At 42.6% G+C, this 12,212-nt stretch overlaps 1 long non-coding RNA gene across 1 annotated transcript in view; it reads left to right on the top strand.

The window, feature by feature from the left end:
- LOC137532395 (uncharacterized) overlaps window positions 1-12,212 on the top strand; it is a 42,437-nt gene that overhangs the window by 19,137 nt on the left and 11,088 nt on the right. The window contains exon 2 of the long non-coding RNA XR_011023917.1: window positions 8,616-8,841. This is a non-coding gene — a long non-coding RNA (uncharacterized lncRNA). The remainder of the gene's footprint in view (window positions 1-8,615; window positions 8,842-12,212) is intronic.

The following is a 12,212-nucleotide window of genomic DNA, read 5'->3' as shown; positions in this document are numbered from 1 at the left end:
TATTATGGTTGCCATATTTATTTTTCTAAACCAGTTGCCTGGCTGTCTCTGCTTATAATGCTTTTAGCCATAGACCCAGAGCATGCATGCCTTGCAGCAGATCTGGTGTTTTTTGACATTATTGTCAGATCTGACAAGATTAGCTGTATGGTTGTTTCTGTTGTGATTTAGACTTTACTGCAGCTAAATAGACCAGCAGGTCCGCCAGGCAACTGGTATTGTTTGAACAGAAATAACACGTTTAGTGTCTAGAGTGAAGAGAGTAAATGGCATGGCCTCGAGTCGCCTCTTAGGCCCGTTAACTGGGCCATGTGGGTGAAGTGCGGTAACGGGCGTCTAGCTACTTGTACTGGAGGGTAAGTGGGTAACAGCCACCGGCTACCTGTGCTGGAGAAGAAGGTGGGGGGGGGGCTTAGCCTATCATGCTAATATTATATTACACATGTCAAATACATTCCCTCATCACACTCCATTCTCTTAAAGCGGTATCATCACCATAAAATTCAAATTTCAACAGCAACTGGTCTGAGTGTATTAAGTGATAAATATGCTAATCCTGCATTCAAATTTTTTCTGCTGTTATGATTTGGAGTCATCACATACTTAAGGAACACTGGCCCTTTAGTAGTCGTGCCAAAGAATTGCATGCTGGGGGTTCTTTTTTTATCTATAATCTATTCCTCCTTTTCCCTTTATTTCCCTGCCAGCTTCTTATCTGAAACCTAATCCCCTACTCACTTGGGTTTACAAGCAAGGCTGAGGCGACTCAGCGATTGGAGGAGACAAGAAAACCAGTAAAGGGCAGAAATGACATCACGAGTTAGCCTTAACTTTGGGCAAAGACATGGCCCCCACCAGTAACAGAATTCTCGTAATTTACTATATAACATTCACTGAAATCAAAACGTGGACAGTATAATGCATGTGTTCTATAAGTAGATGAATACTTGATCTACTTACATATGTGTGTTTTTTTTTTTTTTTTTTTTCCCCTGGCATAGTATGGCTGATCCTACTGCTTTAAAGGGCTACACTTGGTTTCAGGATCATAGGTGTGGAGTCAGGATTCACCTCTGTCACTAACCTAGCCAAATAGTCCCGTGCAGCTTCAAAATGGGCCAGAACTGCTTTGGATGCTTCAAGTTGTTCCTCCTTCTGATCATCTTCAAACATTTTGGCACCCACTTTGCTGAAAGCTTGTGGATGTCAAGGATAGTGGTGATAACAAACACAACACTCTCCCATGGGATGCCCAGTATCTGAGCTATCGCTTTTACAGAAATATTCACCAGTCCTCAATCAGCTCATGGACAGCATCGCAGATGACGACAAAGATTACAGATTACAAAATTTGGGGGAAAAAAATGCCCCAGTAGGAATAAAATTGGAAAAATGAAAAAAGTGCAGTGAGGCTGTCTATGCGTGCGAGTATTTGCAAACCAGCACAGTTATTGGCCTGAGGAAGCGGGCTTAGACCCGTGACACGCGTTGCCTGTGCTTACAGAAGAGCTGTCAGCCATACTATCTCAGAAAAAACACATAAGTAGATAAATACTTGCTCTACTTACATAACCTATGTATTGCACTGTCCACGTTATGATTTTAGTGATTTTTCTACAGCGAAAAAAGAGAAAATCCTTCTTGGCATTTCCCATTTTATTGGCTATGTTGAAGCCAATCCTGATGTCATTTCCTCCCTTGTGCTCTCCTCTGGCTGATTTTCCCACCCTTCACTATAGAAAGTGCATTGTCTCAGCATGAGAAATATTGGCCAATCAGAGAGGAACAGAGGTGTGGGAGGGGAAAGAGGCTTCAGCCAATCAAGGCTGCATTAGTTAAGTCTGAAGGGAAGTAGAGAAGCAGGAAAGAGCAACCCAGCATGCCCTGCAACTTCCTTTTTGTGTACCAAATTTTGTGTGTATCAAATAAGAGTCAGGTAAACTGGGGAATGATCATTTATCAACAAGAAAAGGAATAGTGATTTTAACTTTTGGATTGCCTGGTTAGCATCCTTACTACTTGTTTACCAGATAAAAATAAAGAATTGATTTTTTTATTTTATGCCCGACAGTTACACTTTAATAATCTCTTTGTTCACACAAAGATCTCTTCATTGAGGTAAGCCACCTCAATTTTTCATTTTTATTATTTTTGTTTTTTTGTTTTTTTTTTAATCCAATTTTATTCCTACTGGGGCGCCTTTTTTCCCAAATTTGTGCTCAATTACCCCCCAACGTATCCCGTTGGCAGGGTCTACACAGACCACATGTCTACCATACTGATGACCTGTCACCTACCAAGGAGAGCCAACCACATCCAGGTCCAGTTGGGCCACCCCGAGTGGAGTCGGGTTCATTGTCTCCACCTGCTTCCTGTGGTCAGTTGCCCCTCTGCAACCCGCTTCTGTGAGTAGTATTTATACTTCATTCATTGACACGATTGAGACACAGACTTTTTTTCTTCAGGATGTCAAGACACCCCCAGTAGTGTAAGCATCACAGATTGCCAGGTCAGTTGAGATAGGTGGGCACCTGCTGCAGGGCTTATAATCAGTGATGAAATTCCCAGTCTTGAAATGAGCTATGTGTGGCAAAAAGGCGTACAAGGACTGGCACTACGGCAGCGTGCAATCAATATTCTATCATGAATCAGTGGATAATGCAATTCCTGGGTATGTCGCACGTACCAACACAGCATGCTCAGGATCCAGATAGAAAAACAAGCATCAAGATCATTCAATGGGTAGAAATACATGGGTCCGGCACTGCATCACTGGTGTAAAAAGAGCTTTATTTCTAATGGCTCTTTCAATAGGTAAAAGTACATTTACATTCCATCAGATGTTTAGCACAAACACGTGGTGGTCAGATGAGGTTGTGGGGCATGGTGGTGGTGGTAACGGCCCGCCTAACGTCCGTTTCGCTTTACAGCGTCTTCAGAGGCAGGGTGGCCTCCACCACGGGTATGTGCTAAACATCTGATGGAATGTAAATGTACTTTTACCTATTGAAAGAGCCATTAGAAATAAAGCTCTTTTTACACCAGTGATGCAGTGCCGGACCTATGTATTTCTACCCATTGAATGATCTTGAAATGAGCTATGCTCACTCCCTCTTAATTGGCTGGCTGCAGGCTGTCTGTCCATATAAAATGTCAGATTGCTGGCTGGGAGTGATCATTTGCTTCTCGAGTGTTTCGCATTCATATAGAGGCAGTGTGGGTGAATCCACTGGTGGTGGGAGTACCGGGGCTCACCTGCGCTTCCCCCTCTTGGTGTCACATGTGGGTTTTGGGGTCCCACGTGCACCAGTGTTTGTGTTTTGAAATGAGCTGGCCTGGTTGTGACAGTGCTGTAGGAAGGGACACTTCTCAACGTCATGGCTGCCTGTAACTCCACCAGTGTGAAACTTGCTTGTGCCTCATCACAGCTTCTCACTAAATGGAAAAACAAGAATCCCAAACACCTGACATTTACACAGTTACATACTAGGATGTTAGGCTGTCACATGTCCCCAAACTCATGTTTCTATTTCATCTGGAAGGGAGCAAAGCCAGGAACTCCTCAGCATCCCCTCGTAAGTGTGAACATTAGCTGCAGCCACTATGGTCACACTTAGTAGGCCACCCTGGAGCATTAGGGAGTTTTGCACAATGACTCCTTACTGAATAGGTTCTGGCTCCACCTAGGATTCAAACCCTGGTCTCTTACTTTACGTCACTCCAATACTTCCCCCTGCAAATGCTGGAGGAGGAAGTATTGGAATGAGATGGAACACGAGGTGGAGCGCATCAGCTATATAGTGGCTACGGTGGTAAATTAACCTCTCTCCCAGGGAGTTACGTTTTGTCGATCTTCTTATTTCAAGTAGATGAGCTCATCAGGGCTGTGGAGTCACAGCAGGGACGGATCAAGACCAAGTTGCGCCTGGGGCAAGGTCAGGTTTTGGCGCCTAAACTGCCATTCATTTTGACGCCTTTTTAAGAATTCCACAAACTGCGCCTGGGGCAAGATACCCGCTTGCCCCTCCCCTAGATCCGTCGAGTCAGAGCAAATTTGGGTACCTGGAGTTGGAGTCAGACGGTGGTTTCTTAAACTGAGGAGTCGGATGATTTTTGTAGTGAGTCCACAGCCCAGGAGCTCATGCCTTGCCCTTAAACAATACCCTTTCACTGTTCGTTGGCAGCGCAGACTCCATTCAAAGTGTAGAAATAATGTTTGGTGAGTTGGTGAACTCTGGGCACGTGTTAGATAACGTCCTCATATGTGCGAGACTTTGAGACCAAAATGCCAACTATGACTATTGATGCGTTGTGATTGGCTGCAGAATGAGTACACCCCAGGAAATAATGCAGGAAGGTGGTGATTGGGTGAGACTTTGTGTGTATGTGGTTTAAAATGGACCTGAACTCTTGAACAGGACAGAAGGAAAACCTATAGAAATACGCCCTGTATGTATTTAGAGAGCTTAGCCTGTTTAATAACCCCCATCATCTGTGATTAATCACAAGTTGTAATTTGATCTCTCAGCTGTGTCTGCTCAGGAATCTTCTCTGCCTGGGCAGAGAGATAATTGGTAAACACAGATATTTGCAGTGTTTGTACCTGCTGCCTTTCATTGAAGCAGACATATTGCTGATATATTGCAGGATTTGTATTGGCTATAACAAAGAAATGTTGGCACTAGTCTACTTTAGGGGACCCAGCAGGAAACCTCATAGGGAATAGTCCTCCAATCACAGCAGCCCACATTTTTTTGATTGGCCGAATAGTGTGGGCGTCGTTTACTATAACCAATCTGAAACCTAGCAGCTCGAGAGGGTGCAGTCCACCCAATCACATTAGCAGAATTTTTCTATGAGGTTTCCTGCTGGGTCCCCTAAAGTAGACTAGCGACAACATGTTTTCTTTAAAGGTTATAATGCTGTTGCGTATCTTTTAGAGCAGAGAGGAAGTTTTGAGTTCAGGTCCCCTTTAACCAAAATAAAGGCATGCTGCTCGGTTAATATGGCAACTATGCATAAATTAGAATCTGGGTGTGAGCTGGGGTTGGCCAACAAAATTATGTCTCAATTACAGTATGTCAGAACTTTTTTTTTTTTTTTCTGACGTTGTAAGTCTGTGGGTGGGTGTAACTTTCTAGAGGAGTGAACCATGGGGAAGGGGTGTGTGTGTGTGTGTGTCAGTGACATCCTAAGCAGTTGTCCTCCAACTCTACAGCACAATATCACCACACAGCGCCCCCTATCTGACACATATATCTTTGCCCTTTGGCTGTCCCTCGGTCAGGTCTGTTGTGTATTTAAATCTGTATGAATACTTTTAATATTTACCTACAGCAAGTATTTCTTCTTTCTGTGTAACCAATGTACTATTGTATTGCTTGTTTTGAAGCGCGGCTGGTTTACCTAGTATTACTTTGACCATTCCAGCATATCCGGAGGTTGGAAAATCTCTTTTTTGTTTATGAACTTGTTGTGGTTCTCTGTTACTGGAGGTGGAACTCATAAATATGTCTGTGCTGAATGGCATCTGTCTTTCCATTTCGTATAGTCAGAAGTAATGCAAATAGCAATTATTTTAGCTTTCTTAAATATTTCTTCATATTTATCCAGACCACAATATTTCCATTGTATTTCTGTCCAGTATAGACCACATGTCCACGCCAATGAACACCTCCGTACGCTTCCTCCAATCGGCTTACAGAGGCGGGGAGGGAAGGGACACAGGCGGGGAGCTGCGGTATTACAGGAGGAGGGGGAACAGAGGTGAGTGGCAGCCAGAAGGTAAACAGCAGACTAGCGACAATCTGCCTGTTGCTAGCCTGGCGGTTTTTATAATGGGGGACAGCAGAACATGGTGGGAGCCTGGGGGCACACTGTAAGGACACAGACTGGGCATTGTATGCAGAATGTGCCTCTGTGTCCTAATATTGATGTCACAAACCTACCTTGGGTTCTCTTTAAAGAACAGTTGAAGTGAGCAGAATATAAAGCCTGCCATATTTATTTACTTTTAAACTATATACCAGTTACCTGGCAGCCCTGCTGCTCTATTTGGCTGCAGTAGTGTCTGAATAACACCAGAGACAAGCATGCAGCTCTTCTCGTCAGATCTGACACTAATGTCAGAAACACCTGATCTGCTGCATGCTTGTTCAGGGGCTATGGCTAGAAGTATTACAGGCAGAACGGTGAGCCATCACCCTAGGCTTGACTGATCAATATTATCAAACATCTGCTGACACCAGATTGGACTTCTGGTCATAATAATAATCGGATAGGACATTAGACTATGACTGATAGGGATTATACTGTGAGCTGCTCTGAGGACAGTCAGTGACATGACTATGTACACCATAAAGTACTGAAGAAGATGTCAGTGCTATATAAATACATAATAATATGGTAGGACATTGGACTATGACAGGGATTAGATTGTGAGGTCCTCTAAGGACAGTTAGTGACATGCCGATGTGCTATGTAAAGTGCTGCAGCAGATGTCAGTGCTATATAAATACATAATAATAATAATAATAATATGGTAGGACATTAGACTACGACTATGGCAGGATTAGATTGTGAGCCCCTCTGTGGATAGTCAGTGACATGACTATGTGTACTGTACTGTGCTACAGAACATGTAAGTGCTGTATAAATAATAACAATGCTGCTGTAACCACAATCCAAAATATGCAAATAAAACATTTTCTGATAAAACAAGATCTTGATTTTTTAAGATGAATTTACAGCAAAATAAGAGTTTATTACTGTATGTCACAGGAAGTAGGTGCCGAGTAATCGTAAGACTACAATATGACAGGAAGCTACTCCAGCAGTCCTAAACTGAAATGAGGTTTAAATTCGACTAAACATGCAAATTTCCACAGAGCTCAAACACAGCTAATCCAGCCGAGTCACTGCTGGTTAATTACTGGCAGCTTATTGATCAGTTTCACAACCTTAAAAAACCTTCCCTCTCCCTCCTGAGCCCCTCCCTGGCCACCTATGCCCCTCCCTTGACCACCTGCACACCCCCACGTTTCTCATCTAAAGATTGTGCCACGTGTCATCAGTATAATTAGCATAACACACAAGCGCTTTACTATTCCCTTCAGTCTACCAGCCCCACCAGTCAGTGCTGCTGGCATCAGTGCTTTGCCTCCACATTACCTGATTATCACATCCATTCAGAATTGTCTATCTCTCCCTCAACTCTTTGTTTCCCCTCCCCCCCATGATGAAAACTCACCATTCACCCAAGGTCAGTGCAAGAGCAGACTTTCCAGAGCTCCCCTTAAAGAAAACCTGAACTGAAAATTAAAAGTCAAAATAAACATACACAAGTCATACTTGCCTTCCATGTAGTCTACTCCTCAGTGTCTTACTCCTGTCCCGCATCCTGTTTGTTCACTGTGATCAAGGGAATTTTCTGTCCTCCATTTTTGAAAATTGTCATTACCCATAACCGCTTCCAGGTCAGCACACTGCTAAACTGTAACATCGCCCACTTGAGCCATAGGGAGACATGGACATTACCTGGTACATCAGTTTTCCTCTCAGCTTTAACTGTCAGCAACTGATATTTTACTGACAGCAGCAGATATACTTCAGATCTGACAAAATATTGTCAGAACTGGAAGGGATAATTGTCAGAAGAAAATGGTGAGCTTCTGAAAGGAACTGATGGCAAGGTAACTATGTAATGTTCATTTGAAGTTACCTCATGTGTTTATTTTAAATATTTTTACTCAGTACAGGTTCTCTTTAAGCTTGAGTCTCTTTGGAAAGAAAACCAGAAATGTTTCTGTAAAAGCAAATTGTTAAAGGTGTTTAGACTTCCTCTACAGATTTGTAAACTACACACACGGGAGAGGATGAAAAACACACGGGGACCATATGCAATTTACTTTGCTCAGTTTTTCCACTTTATTTCCTGATTAACTTACTATACAATCTCAGTTCATTTGTTAAATAATCTTTGAATTTTTTGTAATCATACACCTGATTTTTTTTTTTTTGTTGTTTTAAAAGAAACCATTAAAATCGTTTTAGTTTTGCCTCTGTTCTGAATATCTTGAAAAGAATCCTGCCTTTTCAGAGAGAATGTTACCTTAAGGGCTGGAACCCACAGGAGCGCTTTTGGCAGCGTTTTGGCAGCACTGCGATACACTAGCAGTTTGCCAAAACGCTGGGCTAATGTTAATGGATGGGGCAACTTCCACAGGAGCGTTTGCATTTCCCAGAAACGCAAACGCAGGACCTGCAGCATTTTGGGAGAGTTAGCGCTTCAATGTAAAGTATTGAAACGCTAGCAGAAACGATCAGCAAAACCTAAACTGAGCGGTTTTGCTAGCGTTTTGCGGTTAAGCACACTGTAACAAAATGAAAAATAATTCACAGGACCAATCAGGATAAAAACGCAAACCGCTAGGCACCTGCTGGGGAAAAAATACAATGTTGCATAACGCGACCAAAAACGCGCATGAATCCGCTTACAAACCGCTCAGACAAAACGCTAGCGGTTGCGTTTTGCGGTTTTCAGTGGGTTCCAGGCCTAAATGTTCTTATATTTTTACTTCTAGTTAATTAGTTTGAAATGCCCCTTTTTCTTACAGGACTAGCTAGATTCAGAAACACATCTTTTCACGCTCTTGGAAGGTGGTGGCAGCAGAACTGATCTCTAAGCGAGATTGCATTGATTGTACATACCACTGAAATTGTATCATGTGTTGGCTCACCAACCGGTCCAAAAGGTTACTTTGTCTACAATGCTGAATCCCTTCAGAAGATCGCCAGTGAGTGCGGACTGAACAGAAGCTGTGTCAAAGGAAGCAGGAACAGGTGAGGTCAACCCCTCCACCCTTTAAGTCAGGTTTCAGCTTCTAAGACCTTTTCCTCTAATTAGAAAGAGGAACTTTGCATAAGGTATAAATTCAGCTGCAGGACTAAAGCTAACTTTGACACATTTCTGACCATTTTTACTACTTCCATTTAGTATGAGAGTTTTCCTACACAATCTGTTCACAGTACAGTATTCATAATCTGTTTACTATCATACTACATGGAGGTGGTAAAACTGACCAATCATTGGCCAATCAAAATTGAAGGTATATTCCAGGCTTCAGTCGGTGTCTTGTTCTTTCACTGATTGGAAAGAAGTGTGATAAACCTATTACAACACCTATTACATCTATGTGGAGGAGTAATTTCGAAGTCCTAAGACTCGGAGTTCATAAAATTATGTTATTGTAAGGAAGTACAATGGAGAAAATAGGTGGGAAGAAACCATTTCCCACACTCAGTACAGAATTATGGCCTCTTACAGGTGTGAGATGTCATATGAACACCAAGCTGTGATTTCTGTACAAAACATTTCCCACACTCAGTACAACCATACGGTTTCTCACCAGTGTGTGTTCTCTCATGTACAATGAGATATGACTTATTTCCAAATGATTTCTCACACTGAAAACATGAAAATGGCTTCTCACCAGTGTGGGTCTTTTTATGTTTAGTAAGATTTGATTTATCTACAAAACCTCTCCCACACTCAGAACAGGAATATGGTTTATTCCCTGTGTGATATCTCATGTGTCTTAAAAAGTTTCCTTTCTGTGCAAAACATTTCCCGCACTTAGAACCAGAAAATGTTTTTTCACTAGTTTGAGATTTTTCATGTTCAGTACGGTTTGATTTACTTCTAAAACATTTCCCACACTCAGAACATGTAAACGGCTTCTCACCTGTGTGGGTTCGTTGGTGATCGCAAAGCTGTGATTTGTGTAAGAAGTATTTCTCACACTCGGAACATGAATATTGCATTTCACCTGCATGCTGTCTCTTGTGCAGAATAAAGTGATCTCTATGCATAAGCCTTTTTCCACACTCAGGACAGGGAAACCGCTTCTCACCAGTGTGAGGTCTCTCATGTGCAGCAAGCTGTGATATCTGTGCAAAAGATTTCCCACACTCAGGACAGGGAAACCACTTCTCACCAGTGTGAGTTCTCTCATGTGCAGCAAGCTGTGATATCTGTGCAAAAGATTTCCCACACTCGGCACAGGGAAATGGCTTCTCACCAGTGTGAGTTCTCTCATGTTCAACAAGCTGTGATTTCTGTAGGAAACATTTCCCACACTCAGTACAGGAATATGACTTCTCACCAGTGTGAGTTCTACCATGAATGATAAAGTATGAGTTTGTTTTGAACCATTTCCCACACTGAGCATAGTAAAATCCCTTCTTCTGATTGGTTCCCGCATGAGGCCCCCTGGGGTTAGAGGGACTGGGAGAGTCGGGTGGAATATTAGTGGTAGTAGAGATCCCCGTGGGATAATCTATCATGATGACCTCATTCTCTGTTGTACAGTCTGTGGATAAAGAGAGACGAGTCTCTGAGAGGTTCCTGATGCCGGGACTCCGCGCTGCAAATAGAGAAACATCATCACTTCTGAGAAGAGTAAGAAAAATACTTCATATTCCCCCCACCCCCCCCCCCCCCCCCCCAACTGGTCTGCAAACCTTCCCAGTCTCTGACTACAACCAAAGCACAGCTGTCAGTTGCACATATTACACCATACATGATATGTTAGGGGATGGGCATCAGAATTTCTGTGTGACTCCTCTTCACTGCCTCTAGCACTTCTTTTTTTCATAATTTATTTTTTTTCAGTAGAATTTTCAAAAGAGAAAACCTTGTGCACTGAAGGAATTTGCATTTGCATATTATATGGTACAATGTTATAAACAGAGTATAACAGTCTGTATATAAAAATACATTATTTTTTTAGGAGAAAAGAAACATTTTAACGACCGCCTCACACCAATTTGTGTGAATGTGGTGGCAGCCCCAGGACCGCCTAATGCCAATTGGCATCAAGTCCTGGGGCGGGGTTTTGCAGGAGATCACGTTTGCCGATGTGCACGCATCTCCGCTTGAATGATGGAACAGAGCTCCGTCATCAGTCTCCCAGCGGTGGTCGCCACTAGGAGACTGTTTGACGGCAAAACTTGGTCACTGGGGGGGGGGGGGGGTGTATTCCTACAGTCCGAACTGGTTAAAAAGGCATCACCACTCAAGATGTATATTTAAAGGGGAACTTCAGCCTAAACAAACATACCATCATTAAGTTACATTAGCTATATTAATTAAAATAGATAGGTAATATAATCTCTTACCCACCCGGTTTTAAAAGAACAGGCAAATGTTTGTGATTTCATGGGGGCAACCATCTTGTTCATGGGGGCAGCCATCTTTTTGGTTGAAAGGAGGTGACAGGGAGCAGGAGACACAGTTCCAACTGTCCCGTGTCCTGATCACACCTCCCAGCTGCACACGCTAGGCTTCAAATCTCAAATTCAAAACAAAAAAGACAAAAAAATTGCACCAAAACAGCAGAACAAGAACAATAATATCAGAAATCCCATCATGCTTTGCACAGCATCAGGGGAAAAATGCCCGAGCAGTTTTCTTCTGTGCAGCTAAAAATGAGTTGGATAAGAAAAACAAAGTTCTGATGCTGTGCAACTATTAAAGAAACACCAAGCCTTTTCAGTGCTGCTGAGTAGATTTTTAGTCTGGAGGTTCACTTTAAAGAAGTACATAACAATCTTTACTATCACTATAGATCGATCCAATATAGACACTGCATCATGATCCAAACATTAAAACCGCATTAAAAGAGCATCCCATAAAATCTCCATGCCGTCAATCGATTGCACTAATCCTATACTTAATAATTGTGCCACTATAATATATTCTCGTCACTTGTACCCAGTGGGATCAGAATATCAGATCACACAGGTGGTTTTGAACTCGGGTTCAGTAGTGCAGGATGCACAGGGATAGTGATTTATATGCAGCAACAACATTCCACATCACAAAAGAAAGAAACTCTTAATTGTGAAAAAAATCAAATATAAATTTGAATAACAACCTAATGATAAATTGCAAGTGCTTGGTGCAAACTCACATACATGTCTATACATGGTAGGAGAGATGCCTATATAAACAATGAAGCGGCCCATAGAATAGCAAAGTGTACCAGGGCTGTGGTGTGGAGTCAGTACAAAAATCATCCGACTCCACAGTTTTTAAACCACCGACTCTGACTCCAGGTACCCAAAATTGCTCCGACTCCACAGCCCTGAAGTGTACAGGAGGGACACCTGGCCGTCCCTCTCCTCGACAAAGCGGGGTAACATCCGAGGTA

The sequence above is a fragment of the Hyperolius riggenbachi genome, chromosome 9 (assembly GCF_040937935.1).
Source record: "Hyperolius riggenbachi isolate aHypRig1 chromosome 9, aHypRig1.pri, whole genome shotgun sequence".
NCBI classification, from domain to species: Eukaryota; Metazoa; Chordata; class Amphibia; order Anura; family Hyperoliidae; genus Hyperolius; species Hyperolius riggenbachi.
This window is presented reverse-complemented; position numbering and strand designations above follow the sequence as displayed.